This window comes from Lissotriton vulgaris, chromosome 11 (assembly GCF_964263255.1).
Source record: "Lissotriton vulgaris chromosome 11, aLisVul1.2, whole genome shotgun sequence".
Taxonomy (NCBI): Eukaryota; Metazoa; Chordata; class Amphibia; order Caudata; family Salamandridae; genus Lissotriton; species Lissotriton vulgaris.
Window position 1 is genome coordinate 483,382,416 of NC_141699.1, and position 16,969 is coordinate 483,399,384.

The window sequence follows — 16,969 nt, forward strand, 5'->3', positions numbered from 1 at the left end:
CAGGTCGAGACCTAAAAAATAAAGTAACGGAAGGACGGGGCACATACCAGCAGTGCCCTGTTGTCCTCACTTATTTCGCATACTTTCATACAATTAATAAAAATAGCAATATGCATCACTCAAAATGAGTGACAGGGCACAGATGAGCGGTAATCAATCACTGCACATTTCTACCCTCGTTTCTATATATTACGGCGGTGGCAACTGGCCCTTAAGTGTACTCAGAAAGAGTCCAAAAGCCTAAACAAGACACGCTTCATAAAAAAAATTACTCATTTCGTAACTTGTCTAGATCAGGCAGGATAGGTCCAGACTACAAACCCTTCCGAGCCACCTGCTCTCTAAAACACTTCCTAGGTGTGGAAATTGTTTTAATGTTTACATCTAGTTTGAGTTTTTGCCATTTAACTCTGTGACTTGATGAGGATTGCGTAACGAGAAGTGAACATTTCCTTAACTAAACCAAATGGTGTTCAAGCAAAATCATACTACGCTGCAAGTAGGATTCGAACCTGCGCAGGGAAACCCCATTAGATTTCGAGTCCAACGCCTTAACCACTCGGCCATCGCAGCTGCATGAGTATGATGTCACTGTTGTCGTATACGAGCAATGCTCTGCTCATGTCAGGCGGAGACCAAAAAAATAAAGTAACGGAAGGACGGGGCACGTACCAGCAGTGCCCTGTTGTCCTCGCTTATTTTGCATGCTTTCATACAATTAATAAAAATAGCAACATGCATCACTCAAAGTGAGTGAAAGGGCACAGATGAGTGGTAATCAATCACTGCATGTTTCTACCCACTTTTCCCTATATTACGGCGGTGGTAACAGGCCCTTAAGTGTACTATGAAAGAGTCCAAAAGCCTAAACAAGACATGCATCATAAAAAAAAGTACTCTTTTCATGACTTGTCTAGATCAGGCAGGACAGGTCCAGACTACAAACCCTTCCGAGCCACCAGCTCTCTAAAACACTTCCTGGGTGTGGAAATTGTCTCAATGTTTACATCTAGTTTGAGTTTTTACCATTTAACTCTGTGACTTGATGAGGATTGCGAACAAGAAGTGAACATTTCCTTAACTAAACCAAATGGTGTTCATGCAAAATAACACTACGCTGCAAGCAGGATTCGAACCTGCGCAGGGAAACCCCATTGGATTTCAAGTCCAACGCCTTAACCACTCGGCCATCGCAGCTGCATGAGTATGATGTCACTGTTGTCGTATACGAGCCATACTCTGCTCATGTCAGGCCGAGACCAAAAAATAAAGTAACAGAAGGACGGGGCACGTACCAGCAGTGCCCTGTTGTCCTCACTTATTTTGCATGCTTTCAGACAATTAATAAAAATAGCAATACGCATCACTCAAAGTGTGTGACAGGGCACCGATGAGCGGTAATCAATCACTGCAGATTTCTATCCTCGTTTCCCTATATTACGGCGGTGGCAACGGGCCCTTAAGTGTACTCAGAAAGAGTCCAAAAGCTTAAACAAGACACGCTTCATAAAAAAAAGTACTCTTTTCATGACTTGTCTAGATCAGGCAGGACAGGTCCAGACTACGAACCCTTCCGAGCCACCTGCTCTCTAAAACACTTCCTGAGTGTGGAAATTGTCTCAATGTTTACATCTAGTTTGAGTTTTTGCAGTTTAACTCTGTGACTTGATGAGGATTGCGTAATGAGAAGTGAACATTTACTTAACTTAACCAAATGGTGTTCATGCAAAATCTCATGCCGCTGCAAGCAGGATTCGAACCTACGTGGGGAAACCCCATTGGATTTCAAGTCCAACGCCTTAACCACTCGGCCATCGCAGCTGCGTGAGTATGAGGTCACTGTTGTCGTATACGAGCCATGCGCTACTCATGTCAGGTCGAGACCTAAAAAATAAAGTAACGGAAGGACGGGGCACATACCAGCAGTGCCCTATTGTCCTCACTTATTTCGCATACTTTCATACAATTAATAAAAATAGCAATATGCATCACTTAAAATGAGTGACAGGGCACAGATGAGCGGTAATCAATCACTGCACATTTCTACCCTCGTTTCCATATATTACGGTGGTGGCAACGGGCCCTTAAGTGTACTCAGAAAGAGTCCAAAAGCCTAAACAAGACACGCTTCATATAAAAAATTACTCATTTCGTAACTTGTCTTGATCAGGCAGGATAGGTCCAGACTACAAACCCTTCCGAGCCACCTGCTCTCTAAAACACTTCCTAGGTGTGGAAATTGTTTCAATGTTTACATCTAGTTTGAGTTTTTGCCATTTAACTCTGTGACTTGATGAGGATTGCGTAAAGAGAAGTGAACATTTCCTTAACTAAACCAAATGGTGTTCATGCAAAATCTCATGACGCTACAAGCAGGATTCGAACCTACGCGGGGAAACCCCATTGGATTTCAAGTCCTACGCCTTAACCACTCGGCCATCGCAGCTGCGTGAGTATGATGTCACAGTTGTCGTATACGAGCCATGCACTACTCACGTCAGGCCGAGACATAAAAAATAAAGTAACAGAAGGACGGGGCACGTACCAGCAGTGCCCTGTTGTCCTCACTTATTTTGCATGCTTTGATACAATTAATAAAAATAGCAATACGCATCACTCAAAGTGAGTGACAGGGCACCGATGAGCGGTAATCAATCACTGCACATTTCTATCCTCGTTTCCCTATATTACGGCGGTGGCAACGGGCCCTTAAGTGTACTCAGAAAGAGTCCAAAAGCTTAAACAAGACACGCTTCATAAAAAAGTACTCTTTTCATGACTTGTCTAGATCAGGCAGGACAGGTCCAGGCTACGAACCCTTCCGAGCCACCTGCTCTCTAAAACACTTCCTGAGTGTGGAAATTGTCTCAATGTTTACATCTAGTTTGAGTTTTTGCAGTTTAACTCTGTAACTTGATGAGGATTGCGAACAAGAAGTGAACATTTCCTTAACTAAACCAAATGGTGTTCATGCAAAATCACACTACGCTGCAAGCAGGATTCAAACCTGCGCAGAGAAACCCCATTGGATTTCAAGTCCAACGCCTTAACCACTCGGCCATCGCAGCTGCATGAGTATGATGTCACTGTTGTCGTATACGAGCCATACTCTGCTCATGTCAGGCCGAGACCAAAAAATAAAGTAACAGAAGGACGGGGCACGTACCAGCAGTGCCCTGTTGTCCTCACTTATTTTGCATGCTTTCATACAATTAATAAAAATAGCAACATGCATCACTCAAAGTGAGTGAAAAGGCACAGATGAGTGTTATTCAATCATTGCGCATTTCTACCCTCTTTTCCCTATATTACGGCGGTGGTAACGGGCCCTTAAGTGTACTAAGAAAGAGTCCAAAAGCCTAAACAAGACACGCTTCATAAAAAAATAATTACTCTTTTCATGATTTGTCTAGATCATGCAGGACAGGTCCAGACTACGAACCCTTCCGAGGCACCTGCTCTCTAAAACACTTCCTGGGTGTGGAAATTGTCTCAATGTTTACATCTAGTTTGAGTTTTTGCCGTTTAACTCTGTGACTTGATGAGGATTGCGTAACAAGAAGTAAACTTTTACTTAACTAAACCAAATGGTGTTCATGCAAAATCACACTACGCTGCAAGCAGGATTCGAACCTGCGCAGGGAAACCCCATTGGATTTCGAGTCCAACGCCTTGACCACTCGGCCATCGCAGCTGCGTGAGTATGATGTCACTGTTGTCGTATACGAGCCATGCGCTACTCATGTCAGGTCGAGACCTAAAAAATAAAGTAACGGAAGGACGGGGCACATACCAGCAGTGCCCTGTTGTCCTCACTTATTTCGCATACTTTCATACAATTAATAAAAATAGCAATATGCATCACTCAAAATGAGTGACAGGGCACAGATGAGCGGTAATCAATCACTGCACATTTCTACCCTCGTTTCTATATATTACGGCGGTGGCAACTGGCCCTTAAGTGTACTCAGAAAGAGTCCAAAAGCCTAAACAAGACACGCTTCATAAAAAAAATTACTCATTTCGTAACTTGTCTAGATCAGGCAGGATAGGTCCAGACTACAAACCCTTCCGAGCCACCTGCTCTCTAAAACACTTCCTAGGTGTGGAAATTGTTTTAATGTTTACATCTAGTTTGAGTTTTTGCCATTTAACTCTGTGACTTGATGAGGATTGCGTAACGAGAAGTGAACATTTCCTTAACTAAACCAAATGGTGTTCATGCAAAATCATACTACGCTGCAAGTAGGATTCGAACCTGCGCAGGGAAACCCCATTGGATTTCGAGTCCAACGCCTTAACCACTCGGCCATCGCAGCTGCATGAGTATGATGTCACTGTTGTCGTATACGAGCAATGCTCTGCTCATGTCAGGCGGAGACCAAAAAAATAAAGTAACGGAAGGACGGGGCACGTACCAGCAGTGCCCTATTGTCCTCACTTATTTCGCATACTTTCATACAATTAATAAAAATAGCAATATGCATCACTCAAAATGAGTGACAGGGCACAGATGAGCGGTAATCAATCACTGCACATTTCTACCCTCGTTTCCATATATTACGGCGGTGGCAACGGGCCCTTAAGTGTACTCAGAAAGAGTCCAAAAGCCTAAACAAGACACGCTTCATAAAAAAAATTACTCATTTCGTAACTTGTCTAGATCAGGCAGGATAGGTCCAGACTACAAACCCTTCCGAGCCACCTGCTCTCTAAAACACTTCCTAGGTGTGGAAATTGTTTCAATGTTTACATCTAGTTTGAGTTTTTGCCATTTAACTCTGTGACTTGATGAGGATTGCGTAACGAGAAGTGAACATTTCCTTAACTAAACCAAATGGTGTTCATGCAAAATCTCAAGACGCTACAAGCAGGATTCGAACCTACGCAGGGAAACACCATTGGATTTCAAGTCCAACGCCTTAACCACTCGGCCATCGCAGCTGCGTGAGTATGATGTCACAGTTGTCGTATACGAGCCATGAACTACTCACGTCAGGCCGAGACATAAAAAATAAAGTAACAGAAGGACGGGGCACGTACCAGCAGTGCCCTGTTGTCCTCACTTATTTTGCATGCTTTGATACAATTAATAAAAATAGCAATACGCATCACTCAAAGTGAGTGACAGGGCACCGATGAGCGGTAATCAATCACTGCACATTTCTATCCTCGTTTCCCTATATTACGGCGGTGGCAACGGTCCCTTAAGTGTACTCAGAAAGAGTCCAAAAGCTTAAACAAGACACGCTTCATAAAAAAAGTACTCTTTTCATGACTTGTCTAGATCAGGCAGGACAGGTTCAGACTACGAACCCTTCCGAGCCACCTGCTCTCTAAAACACTTCCTGAGTGTGGAAATTGTCTCAATGTTTACATCTAGTATGAGTTTTTGCAGTTTAACTCTGTGACTTGATGAGGATTGCGTAATGAGAAGTGAACATTTACTTAACTAAACCAAATTGTGTTCATGCAAAATCTCATGCCGCTGCAAGCAGGATTCAAACTTACGCGGAGAAACCCCATTGGATTTCAAGTCCAACGCCTTAACCACTCGGCCATCGCAGCTGCGTGAGTATGATGTCATTGTTGTCGTATACGAGCCATGCGCTACTCATGTCAGGTCGAGACCTAAAAAATAAAGTAACGGAAGGACGGGGCACTTACCAGCAGTGCCCTGTTGTCCTCACTTATTTCGCATACTTTCATACAATTAATGAAAATAGCAATATGCATCACTCAAAATGAGTGACAGGGCACAGATGAGCGGTAATCAATCACTGCACATTTCTACCCTCGTTTCTATATATTACGGCGGTGGCAACTGGCCCTTAAGTGTACTCAGAAAGAGTCCAAAAGCTTAAACAAGACACGCTTCATAAAAAAAAATTACTCATTTCGTAACTTGTCTAGATCAGGCAGGATAGGTCCAGACTACAAACCCTTCCGAGCCACCTGCTCTCTAAAACACTTCCTAGGTGTGGAAATTGTTTCAATGTTTACATCTAGTTTGAGTTTTTGCCATTTAACTCTGTGACTTGATGAGGATTGCGTAACGAGAAGTGAACATTTCCTTAACTAAACCAAATGGTGTTCATGCAAAATCATACTACGGTGCAAGCAGGATTCGAACCTGCGCAGGGAAACCCCATTGGATTTCGAGTCCAACGCCTTAACCACTCGGCCATCGCAGCTGCATGAGTATGATGTCACTGTTGTCGTATACGAGCAATGCTCTGCTCATGTCAGGCGGAGACCAAAAAAATAAAGTAACGGAAGGACGGGGCACGTACCAGCAGTGCCCTGTTGTCCTCGCTTATTTTGCATGCTTTCATACAATTAATAAAAATAGCAACATGCATCACTCAAAGTGAGTGAAAGGGCACAGATGAGTGGTAATCAATCACTGCATGTTTCTACCCACTTTTCCCTATATTACGGCGGTGGTAACAGGCCCTTAAGTGTACTATGAAAGAGTCCAAAAGCCTAAACAAGACATGCATCATAAAAAAAAGTACTCTTTTCATGACTTGTCTAGATCAGGCAGGACAGGTCCAGACTACAAACCCTTCCGAGCCACCAGCTCTCTAAAACACTTCCTGGGTGTGGAAATTGTCTCAATGTTTACATCTAGTTTGAGTTTTTTCCATTTAACTCTGTGACTTGATGAGGATTGCGAACAAGAAGTGAACATTTCCTTAACTAAACCAAATGGTGTTCATGCAAAATCACACTACGCTGCAAGCAGGATTCGAACCTGCGCAGGGAAACCCCATTGGATTTCGAGTCCAACGCCTTAACCACTCGGCCATCGCAGCTGCATGAGTACGATGTCACTGTTGTCGTATACGAGCCATACTCTGCTCATGTCAGGCCGAGACCAAAAAATAAAGTAACAGAAGGACGGGGCACGTACCAGCAGTGCCCTGTTGTCCTCACTTATTTTGCATGCTTTCAGACAATTAATAAAAATAGCAATACGCATCACTCAAAGTGAGTGACAGGGCACCGATGAGCGGTAATCAATCACTGCAGATTTCTATCCTCGTTTCCCTATATTACGGCGGTGGCAACGGGCCCTTAAGTGTACTCAGAAAGAGTCCAAAAGCTTAAACAAGACACGCTTCATAAAAAAAAGTACTCTTTTCATGACTTGTCTAGATCAGGCAGGACAGGTCCAGACTACGAACCCTTCCGAGCCACCTGCTCTCTAAAACACTTCCTGAGTGTGGAAATTGTCTCAATGTTTACATCTAGTTTGAGTTTTTGCAGTTTAACTCTGTGACTTGATGAGGATTGCGTAATGAGAAGTGAACATTTACTTAACTTAACCAAATGGTGTTCATGCAAAATCTCATGCCGCTGCAAGCAGGATTCGAACCTACGTGGGGAAACCCCATTGGATTTCAAGTCCAACGCCTTAACCACTCGGCCATCGCAGCTGCATGAGTATGATGTCACTGTTGTCGTATACGAGCCATACTCTGCTCATGTCAGGCCGAGACCAAAAAATAAAGTAACAGAAGGACGGGGCACGTACCAGCAGTGCCCTGTTGTCCTCACTTATTTTGCATGCTTTCATACAATTAATAAAAATAGCAACATGCATCACTCAAAGTGAGTGAAAAGGCACAGATGAGTGTTATTCAATCATTGCGCATTTCTACCCTCTTTTCCCTATATTACGGCGGTGGTAACGGGCCCTTAAGTGTACTAAGAAAGAGTCCAAAAGCCTAAACAAGACACGCTTCATAAAAAAATAATTACTCTTTTCATGATTTGTCTAGATCATGCAGGACAGGTCCAGACTACGAACCCTTCCGAGGCACCTGCTCTCTAAAACACTTCCTGGGTGTGGAAATTGTCTCAATGTTTACATCTAGTTTGAGTTTTTGCCGTTTAACTCTGTGACTTGATGAGGATTGCGTAACAAGAAGTAAACATTTACTTAACTAAACCAAATGGTGTTCATGCAAAATCACACTACGCTGCAAGCAGGATTCGAACCTGCGCAGGGAAACCCCATTGGATTTCGAGTCCAACGCCTTAACCACTCGGCCATCGCAGCTGCGTGAGTATGATGTCACTGTTGTCGTATACGAGCCATGCGCTACTCATGTCAGGTCGAGACCTAAAAAATAAAGTAACGGAAGGACGGGGCACATACCAGCAGTGCCCTGTTGTCCTCACTTATTTCGCATACTTTCATACAATTAATAAAAAAGCAATATGCATCACTCAAAATGAGTGACAGGGCACAGATGAGCGGTAATCAATCACTGCACATTTCTACCCTCGTTTCTATATATTACGGCGGTGGCAACTGGCCCTTAAGTGTACTCAGAAAGAGTCCAAAAGCCTAAACAAGACACGCTTCATAAAAAAAATTACTCATTTCGTAACTTGTCTAGATCAGGCAGGATAGGTCCAGACTACAAACCCTTCCGAGCCACCTGCTCTCTAAAACACTTCCTAGGTGTGGAAATTGTTTTAATGTTTACATCTAGTTTGAGTTTTTGCCATTTAACTCTGTGACTTGATGAGGATTGCGTAACGAGAAGTGAACATTTCCTTAACTAAACCAAATGGTGTTCATGCAAAATCATACTACGCTGCAAGTAGGATTCGAACCTGCGCAGGGAAACCCCATTGGATTTCGAGTCCAACGCCTTAACCACTCGGCCATCGCAGCTGCATGAGTATGATGTCACTGTTGTCGTATACGAGCAATGCTCTGCTCATGTCAGGCGGAGACCAAAAAAATAAAGTAACGGAAGGACGGGGCACGTACCAGCAGTGCCCTGTTGTCCTCGCTTATTTTGCATGCTTTCATACAATTAATAAAAATAGCAACATGCATCACTCAAAGTGAGTGAAAGGGCACAGATGAGTGGTAATCAATCACTGCATGTTTCTACCCACTTTTCCCTATATTACGGCGGTGGTAACAGGCCCTTAAGTGTACTATGAAAGAGTCCAAAAGCCTAAACAAGACATGCATCATAAAAAAAAGTACTCTTTTCATGACTTGTCTAGATCAGGCAGGACAGGTCCAGACTACAAACCCTTCCGAGCCACCAGCTCTCTAAAACACTTCCTGGGTGTGGAAATTGTCTCAATGTTTACATCTAGTTTGAGTTTTTTCCATTTAACTCTGTGACTTGATGAGGATTGCGAACAAGAAGTGAACATTTCCTTAACTAAACCAAATGGTGTTCATGCAAAATAACACTACGCTGCAAGCAGGATTCGAACCTGCGCAGGGAAACTCCATTGGATTTCAAGTCCAACGCCTTAACCACTCGGCCATCGCAGCTGCATGAGTATGATGTCACTGTTGTCGTATACGAGCCATACTCTGCTCATGTCAGGCCGAGACCAAAAAATAAAGTAACAGAAGGACGGGGCACGTACCAGCAGTGCCCTGTTGTCCTCACTTATTTTGCATGCTTTCAGACAATTAATAAAAATAGCAATACGCATCACTCAAAGTGAGTGACAGGGCACCGATGAGCGGTAATCAATCACTGCAGATTTCTATCCTCGTTTCCCTATATTACGGCGGTGGCAACGGGCCCTTAAGTGTACTCAGAAAGAGTCCAAAAGCTTAAACAAGACACGCTTCATAAAAAAAAGTACTCTTTTCATGACTTGTCTAGATCAGGCAGGACAGGTCCAGACTACGAACCCTTCCGAGCCACCTGCTCTCTAAAACACTTCCTGAGTGTGGAAATTGTCTCAATGTTTACATCTAGTTTGAGTTTTTGCAGTTTAACTCTGTGACTTGATGAGGATTGCGTAATGAGAAGTGAACATTTACTTAACTTAACCAAATGGTGTTCATGCAAAATCTCATGCCGCTGCAAGCAGGATTCGAACCTACGTGGGGAAACCCCATTGGATTTCAAGTCCAACGCCTTAACCACTCGGCCATCGCAGTTGCGTGAGTATGAGGTCACTGTTGTCGTATACGAGCCATGCGCTACTCATGTCAGGTCGAGACCTAAAAAATAAAGTAACGGAAGGACGGGGCACATACCAGCAGTGCCCTATTGTCCTCACTTATTTCGCATACTTTCATACAATTAATAAAAATAGCAATATGCATCACTTAAAATGAGTGACAGGGCACAGATGAGCGGTAATCAATCACTGCACATTTCTACCCTCGTTTCCATATATTACGGTGGTGGCAACGGGCCCTTAAGTGTACTCAGAAAGAGTCCAAAAGCCTAAACAAGACACGCTTCATATAAAAAATTACTCATTTCGTAACTTGTCTAGATCAGGCAGGATAGGTCCAGACTACAAACCCTTCCGAGCCACCTGCTCTCTAAAACACTTCCTAGGTGTGGAAATTGTTTCAATGTTTACATCTAGTTTGAGTTTTTGCCATTTAACTCTGTGACTTGATGAGGATTGCGTAAAGAGAAGTGAACATTTCCTTAACTAAACCAAATGGTGTTCATGCACAATCTCATGACGCTACAAGCAGGATTCGAACCTACGCGGGGAAACCCCATTGGATTTCAAGTCCAACGCCTTAACCACTCGGCCATCGCAGCTGCGGGAGTATGATGTCACAGTTGTCGTATACGAGCCATGCACTACTCACGTCAGGCCGAGACATAAAAAATAAAGTAACAGAAGGACGGGGCACGTACCAGCAGTGCCCTGTTGTCCTCACTTATTTTGCATGCTTTGATACAATTAATAAAAATAGCAATACGCATCACTCAAAGTGAGTGACAGGGCACCGATGAGCGGTAATCAATCACTGCACATTTCTATCCTCGTTTCCCTATATTACGGCGGTGGCAACGGGCCCTTAAGTGTACTCAGAAAGAGTCCAAAAGCTTAAACAAGACACGCTTCATAAAAAAGTACTCTTTTCATGACTTGTCTAGATCAGGCAGGACAGGTCTAGGCTACGAACCCTTCCGAGCCACCTGCTCTCTAAAACACTTCCTGAGTGTGGAAATTGTCTCAATGTTTACATCTAGTATGAGTTTTTGCAGTTTAACTCTGTGACTTGATGAGGATTGCGTAATGAGAAGTGAACATTTACTTAACTAAACCAAATTGTGTTCATGCAAAATCTCATGCCGCTGCAAGCAGGATTCAAACCTACGCGGAGAAACCCCATTGGATTTCAAGTCCAACGCCTTAACCACTCGGCCATCGCAGCTGCGTGAGTATGATGTCACTGTTGTCGTATACGAGCCATGCGCTACGCATGTCAGGTCGAGACCTAAAAAATAAAGTAACGGAAGGACGGGGCACATACCAGCAGTGCCCGTTTGTCCTCACTTATTTCGCATACTTTCATACAATTAATAAAAATAGCAATATGCATCACTCAAAATGAGTGACAGGGCACAGATGAGCGGTAATCAATCACTGCACATTTCTACCCTCGTTTCTATATATTACGGCGGTGGCAACGGGCCCTTAAGTGTACTCAGAAAGAGTCCAAAAGCCTAAACAAGACACGCTTCATAAAAAAAATTACTCATTTCGTAACTTGTCTAGATCAGGCAGGATAGGTCCAGACTACAAACCCTTCCGAGCCACCTGCTCTCTAAAACACTTCCTAGGTGTGGAAATTGTTTTAATGTTTACATCTAGTTCGAGTTTTTGCCATTTAACTCTGTGACTTGATGAGGATTGCGTAACGAGAAGTGAACATTTCCTTAACTAAACCAAATGGTGTTCATGCAAAATCATACTACGCTGCAAGCAGGATTCGAACCTGCGCAGGGAAACCCCATAAGATTTTGAGTCCAACGCCCTAACCACTCGGCCATCGCAGCTGCATGAGTATGATGTCACTGTTGTCATATACGAGCCATGCTCTGCTCATGTCAGGCGGAGACCAAAAAAATAAAGTAACGGAAGGACGGGGCACGTACCAGCAGTGCCCTGTTGTCCTCACTTATTTTGCATGCTTTCATACAATTAATAAAAATAGCAACATGCAGCACTCAAAGTGAGTGAAAGGGCACAGATGAGTGGTAATCAATCACTGCATGTTTCTACCCACTTTTCCCTATCTTACGGCGGTGGTAACAGGCCCTTAAGTGTACTAAGAAAGAGTCCAAAAGCCTAAACAAGACATGCATCATAAAAAAAAGCACTCTTTTCATGACTTGTCTAGATCAGGCAGGACAGGTCCAGACTACAAACCCTTCTGAGCCACCAGCTCTCTAAAACACTTCCTGGGTGTGGAAATTGTCTCAATGTTTACATCTAGTTTGAGTTTTTTCCATTTAACTCTGTAACTTGATGAGGATTGCGAACAAGAAGTGAACATTTCCTTAACTAAACCAAATGGTGTTCATGCAAAATCACACTACGCTGCAAGCAGGATTCGAACCTGCGCAGGGAAACCCCATTGGATTTCGAGTCCAACGCCTTAACCACTCGGCCATCGCAGCTGCATGAGTATGATGTCACTGTTGTCGTATACGAGCCATACTCTGCTCATGTCAGGCCGAGACCAAAAAATAAAGTAACAGAAGGACGGGGCACGTACCAGCAGTGCCCTGTTGTCCTCACTTATTTTGCATGCTTTCATACAATTAATAAAATAGCAACATGCATCACTCAAAGTGAGTGAAAAGGCACAGATGAGTGGTAATCAATCATTGCGCATTTCTACCCTCTTTTCCCTATATTACGGCGGTGGTAACGGGCCCTTAAGTGTACTAAGAAAGAGTCCAAAGCCTAAACAAGACACGCTTCATAAAAAAATAATTACTCTTTTCATGACTTGTCTAGATCATGCAGGACAGGTCAAGACTACGAACCCTTCCGAGGCACCTGCTCTCTAAAACACTTCCTGGGTGTGGAAATTGTCTCAATGTTTACATCTAGTTTGAGTTTTTGCCGTTTAACTCTGTGACTTGATGAGGATTGCGTAACAAGAAGTAAACATTTACTTAACTAAACCAAATGGTGTTCATGCAAAATCTCATGACGCTGCAAGCAGGATTCGAACCTACGCGGGGAAACCCCATTGGATTTCAAGTCTAACGCCTTAACCACTCGGCCATCGCAGCTGCGTGAGTATGATGTCACAGTTGTCGTATACGAGCCATGCACTACTCACGTCAGGCCGAGACATAAAAAATAAAGTAACAGAAGGACGGGGCACGTACCAGCAGTGCCCTGTTGTCCTCACTTATTTTGCATGCTTTCATACAATTAATAAAAATAGCAATATGCATCACTCAAAATGAGTGACAGGGCACAGATGAGCGGTAATCAATCACTGCACATTTCTACCCTCGTTTCCATATATTACGGCAGTGGCAACGGGCCCTTAAGTGTACTCAGAAAGAGTCCAAAAGCTTAAACAAGACACGCTTCATAAAAAAAAATTACTCATTTCGTAACTTGTCTAGATCAGGCAGGATAGGTCCAGACTACAAACCCTTCCGAGCCACCTGCTCTCTAAAACACTTCCTAGGTGTGGAAATTGTTTCAATGTTTACATCTAGTTTGAGTTTTTGCCGTTTAACTCTGTGACTTGATGAGGATTGCGTAACAAGAAGTAAACATTTACTTAACTAAACCAAATGGTGTTCATGCAAAATCTCATGACGCTGCAAGCAGGATTCGAACCTACTCGGGGAGACCCCATTGGATTTCAAGTCCAACGCCTTAACCACTCGGCCATCGCAGCTGCGTGAGTATGATGTCACAGTTGTCGTATACGAGCCATGCACTACTCACGTCAGGCCGAGACATAAAAAATAAAGTAACAGAAGGACGGGGCACGTACCAGCAGTGCCCTGTTGTCCTCACTTATTTTGCATGCTTTCATGCAATTAATAAAAATAGCAATACGCATCACTCAAAGTGAGTGACAGGGCACCGATGAGCGGTAATCAATCACTGCACATTTCTATCCTTGTTTCCCTATATTACGGCGGAGGCAACGGTCCCTTAAGTGTACTCAGAAAGAGTCCAAAAGCTTAAACAAGACACACTTTATAAAAAAAAGTACTCTTTTCATGACTTGTCTAGATCAGGCAGGACAGGTCCAGACTACAAACCCTTCCGAGCCACCTGCTCTCTAAAACACTTCCTGGGTGTGGAAATTGTCTCAATGTTTACATCTAGTTTGAGTTTTTGCAGTTTAACTCTGTGACTTGATGAGGATTGCGTAATGAGAAGTGAACATTTACTTAACTTAACCAAATGGTGTTCATGCAAAATCTCATGCCGCTGCAAGCAGGATTCAAACCTACGTGGGGAAACCCCATTGGATTTCAAGTCCAACGCCTTAACCACTCGGCCATCGCAGCTGCGTGAGTATGATGTCACTGTTGTCGTATACGAGCCATGCGCTACTCATGTCAGGTCGAGACCTAAAAAATAAAGTAACGGAAGGACGGGGCACATACCAGCAGTGCCCTATTGTCCTCACTTATTTCACATACTTTCATACAATTAATAAAAATAGCAATATGCATCACTCAAAATGAGTGACAGGGCACAGATGAGCGGTAATCAATCACTGCACATTTCTACCCTCGTTTCCATATATTACGGCGGTGGCAACGGGCCCTTAAGTGTACTCAGAAAGACTCCAAAAGCCTAAACAAGACACGCTTCATAAAAAAAATTACTCATTTCGTAACTTGTCTAGATCAGGCAGGATAGGTCCAGACTACAAACCCTTCCGAGCCACCTGCTCTCTAAAACACTTCCTAGGTGTGGAAATTGTTTCAATGTTTACATCTAGTTTGAGTTTTTGCCATTTAACTCTGTGACTTGATGAGGATTGCGTAACGAGAAGTGAACATTTCCTTAACTAAACCAAATGGTGTTCATGCAAAATCTCATGACGCTACAAGCAGGATTCGAACCTACGCGGGGAAACACTATTGGATTTCAAGGCCAACGCCTTAACCACTCGGCCATCGCAGCTGAATGAGTATGATGTCACAGTTGTCGTATACGAGCCATGAACTACTCAAGTCAGGCCGAGACATAAAAAATAAAGTAACAGAAGGACGGGGCACGTACCAGCAGTGCCCTGTTGTCCTCACTTATTTTGCATGCTTTGATACAATTAATAAAAATAGCAATACGCATCACTCAAAGTGAGTGACAGGGCACCGATGAGCGGTAATCAATCACTGCACATTTCTATCCTCGTTTCCCTATATTACGGCGGTGGCAACGGGCCCTTAAGTGTACTCAGAAAGAGTCCAAAAGCTTAAACAAGACACGCTTCATAAAAAAAGTACTCTTTTCATGACTTGTCTAGATCAGGCAGGACAGGTCCAGACTACGAACCCTTCCGAGCCACCTGCTCTCTAAAACACTTCCTGAGTGTGGAAATTGTCTCAATGTTTACATCTAGTATGAGTTTTTGCAGTTTAACTCTGTGACTTGATGAGGATTGCGTAATGAGAAGTGAACATTTACTTAACTAAACCAAATGGTGTTCATGCAAAATCTCATGCCGCTGCAAGCAGGATTCAAAACTACGCAGGGAAACCCCATTGGATTTCAAGTCCAACGCCTTAACCACTCGGCCATCGCAGCTGCGTGAGTATGATGTCACTGTTGTCGTATACGAGCCATGCGCTACTCATGTCAGGTCGAGACCTAAAAAATAAAGTAACGGAAGGACGGGGCACATACCAGCAGTGCCCTGTTGTCCTCACTTATTTCGCATACTTTCATACAATTAATAAAAATAGCAATATGCATCACTCAAAATGAGTGACAGGGCACAGATGAGCGGTAATCAATCACTGCACAATTCTACCCTCGTTTCCATATATTACGGCGGTGGCAACGGGCCCTTAAGTGTACTCAGAAAGAGTACAAAAGCCTAAACAAGACACGCTTCATAAAAAAATTACTCATTTCGTAACTTGTCTAGATCAGGCAGGATAGGTCCAGACTACAAACCCTTCCAAGCCACCTGCTCTCTAAAACACTTCCTAGGTGTGGAAATTGTTTCAATGTTTACATCTAGTTTGAGTTTTTGCCATTTAACTCTGTGACTTGATGAGGATTGCGTAACGAGAAGTGAACATTTCCTTAACTAAACCAAATGGTGTTCATGCAAAATCACACTAGGCTGCAAGCAGGATTCGAACCTGCGCAGGGAAACCCCATTGGATTTCGAGTCCAACGCCTTAACCACTCGGCCATCGCAGCTGCATGAGTATGATGTCACTGTTGTCGTATACGAGCCATGCTCTGCTCATGTCAGGCGGAGACCAAAAAAATAAAGTAACGGAAGGACGGGGCACGTACCAGCAGTGCCCTGTTGTCCTTCATTATTTTGCATGCTTTCATACAATTAATAAAAATAGCAACATGCATCACTCAAAGTGAGTGAAAGGGCACAGATGAGTGGTAATCAATCACTGCATGTTTCTACCCACTTTTCCCTATATTACGGCGGTGGTAACAGGCCCTTAAGTGTACTAAGAAAGAGTCCAAAAGCCTAAACAAGACATGCATCATAAAAAAAAAGTACTCTTTTCATGACTTGTCTAGATCAGGCAGGACAGGTCCAGACTACAAACCCTTCTGAGCCACCAGCTCTCTAAAACACTTCCTGGGTGTGGAAATTGTCTCAATGTTTACATCTAGTTTGAGTTTTTTCCATTTAACTCTGTAACTTGATGAGGATTGCGAACAAGAAGTGAACATTTCCTTAATTAAACCAAATGGTGTTCATGCAAAATCACACTACGCTGCAAGCAGGATTCGAACCTGCGCAGGGAAACCCCATTGGATTTCAAGTCCAACGCCTTAACCACTCGGCCATCGCAGCTGCATGAGTATGATGTCACTGTTGTCGTATACGAACCATACTCTGCTCATGTCAGGCCGAGACCAAAAAATAAAGTAACAGAAGGACGGGGCACGTACCAGCAGTGCCCTGTTGTCCTCACTTATTTTGCATGCTTTCATACAATTAATAAAAATAGCA

At 43.4% G+C, this 16,969-nt stretch overlaps 23 non-coding genes across 23 annotated transcripts; all 23 read right to left on the minus strand.

The window, feature by feature from the left end:
• Positions 1–491: 491 nt before the first annotated feature.
• TRNAS-CGA (transfer RNA serine (anticodon CGA)) lies at positions 492–573 on the minus strand. The gene has a single exon. It is a non-coding gene; the product is annotated as a tRNA-Ser (tRNA).
• A 542-nt stretch (positions 574–1,115) lies between these two features.
• Positions 1,116–1,197, minus strand: TRNAS-UGA (transfer RNA serine (anticodon UGA)). Its single transcript has one exon. It is a non-coding gene; the product is annotated as a tRNA-Ser (tRNA).
• A 542-nt stretch (positions 1,198–1,739) lies between these two features.
• On the minus strand, positions 1,740–1,821 carry TRNAS-UGA (transfer RNA serine (anticodon UGA)). Its single transcript has one exon. It is a non-coding gene; the product is annotated as a tRNA-Ser (tRNA).
• Positions 1,822–2,364: 543 nt separating this feature from the next.
• TRNAS-UGA (transfer RNA serine (anticodon UGA)) lies at positions 2,365–2,446 on the minus strand. The gene has a single exon. It is a non-coding gene; the product is annotated as a tRNA-Ser (tRNA).
• A 540-nt stretch (positions 2,447–2,986) lies between these two features.
• On the minus strand, positions 2,987–3,068 carry TRNAS-UGA (transfer RNA serine (anticodon UGA)). Its single transcript has one exon. It is a non-coding gene; the product is annotated as a tRNA-Ser (tRNA).
• Positions 3,069–3,612: 544 nt separating this feature from the next.
• Positions 3,613–3,694, minus strand: TRNAS-CGA (transfer RNA serine (anticodon CGA)). The gene has a single exon. It is a non-coding gene; the product is annotated as a tRNA-Ser (tRNA).
• Positions 3,695–4,237: 543 nt separating this feature from the next.
• Positions 4,238–4,319, minus strand: TRNAS-CGA (transfer RNA serine (anticodon CGA)). Its single transcript has one exon. It is a non-coding gene; the product is annotated as a tRNA-Ser (tRNA).
• A 543-nt stretch (positions 4,320–4,862) lies between these two features.
• On the minus strand, positions 4,863–4,944 carry TRNAS-UGA (transfer RNA serine (anticodon UGA)). The gene has a single exon. It is a non-coding gene; the product is annotated as a tRNA-Ser (tRNA).
• Positions 4,945–6,112: 1,168 nt separating this feature from the next.
• TRNAS-CGA (transfer RNA serine (anticodon CGA)) lies at positions 6,113–6,194 on the minus strand. The gene has a single exon. It is a non-coding gene; the product is annotated as a tRNA-Ser (tRNA).
• A 542-nt stretch (positions 6,195–6,736) lies between these two features.
• TRNAS-CGA (transfer RNA serine (anticodon CGA)) lies at positions 6,737–6,818 on the minus strand. Its single transcript has one exon. It is a non-coding gene; the product is annotated as a tRNA-Ser (tRNA).
• Positions 6,819–7,360: 542 nt separating this feature from the next.
• TRNAS-UGA (transfer RNA serine (anticodon UGA)) lies at positions 7,361–7,442 on the minus strand. The gene has a single exon. It is a non-coding gene; the product is annotated as a tRNA-Ser (tRNA).
• Positions 7,443–7,986: 544 nt separating this feature from the next.
• TRNAS-CGA (transfer RNA serine (anticodon CGA)) lies at positions 7,987–8,068 on the minus strand. The gene has a single exon. It is a non-coding gene; the product is annotated as a tRNA-Ser (tRNA).
• A 542-nt stretch (positions 8,069–8,610) lies between these two features.
• TRNAS-CGA (transfer RNA serine (anticodon CGA)) lies at positions 8,611–8,692 on the minus strand. The gene has a single exon. It is a non-coding gene; the product is annotated as a tRNA-Ser (tRNA).
• A 542-nt stretch (positions 8,693–9,234) lies between these two features.
• On the minus strand, positions 9,235–9,316 carry TRNAS-UGA (transfer RNA serine (anticodon UGA)). Its single transcript has one exon. It is a non-coding gene; the product is annotated as a tRNA-Ser (tRNA).
• A 542-nt stretch (positions 9,317–9,858) lies between these two features.
• Positions 9,859–9,940, minus strand: TRNAS-UGA (transfer RNA serine (anticodon UGA)). The gene has a single exon. It is a non-coding gene; the product is annotated as a tRNA-Ser (tRNA).
• A 543-nt stretch (positions 9,941–10,483) lies between these two features.
• Positions 10,484–10,565, minus strand: TRNAS-UGA (transfer RNA serine (anticodon UGA)). Its single transcript has one exon. It is a non-coding gene; the product is annotated as a tRNA-Ser (tRNA).
• Positions 10,566–11,731: 1,166 nt separating this feature from the next.
• TRNAL-CAA (transfer RNA leucine (anticodon CAA)) lies at positions 11,732–11,813 on the minus strand. The gene has a single exon. It is a non-coding gene; the product is annotated as a tRNA-Leu (tRNA).
• Positions 11,814–12,355: 542 nt separating this feature from the next.
• Positions 12,356–12,437, minus strand: TRNAS-CGA (transfer RNA serine (anticodon CGA)). The gene has a single exon. It is a non-coding gene; the product is annotated as a tRNA-Ser (tRNA).
• Positions 12,438–12,979: 542 nt separating this feature from the next.
• On the minus strand, positions 12,980–13,061 carry TRNAS-UGA (transfer RNA serine (anticodon UGA)). The gene has a single exon. It is a non-coding gene; the product is annotated as a tRNA-Ser (tRNA).
• A 544-nt stretch (positions 13,062–13,605) lies between these two features.
• Positions 13,606–13,687, minus strand: TRNAS-UGA (transfer RNA serine (anticodon UGA)). Its single transcript has one exon. It is a non-coding gene; the product is annotated as a tRNA-Ser (tRNA).
• A 543-nt stretch (positions 13,688–14,230) lies between these two features.
• Positions 14,231–14,312, minus strand: TRNAS-UGA (transfer RNA serine (anticodon UGA)). The gene has a single exon. It is a non-coding gene; the product is annotated as a tRNA-Ser (tRNA).
• A 1,791-nt stretch (positions 14,313–16,103) lies between these two features.
• TRNAS-CGA (transfer RNA serine (anticodon CGA)) lies at positions 16,104–16,185 on the minus strand. Its single transcript has one exon. It is a non-coding gene; the product is annotated as a tRNA-Ser (tRNA).
• A 543-nt stretch (positions 16,186–16,728) lies between these two features.
• On the minus strand, positions 16,729–16,810 carry TRNAS-UGA (transfer RNA serine (anticodon UGA)). The gene has a single exon. It is a non-coding gene; the product is annotated as a tRNA-Ser (tRNA).
• Positions 16,811–16,969: the final 159 nt, after the last annotated feature.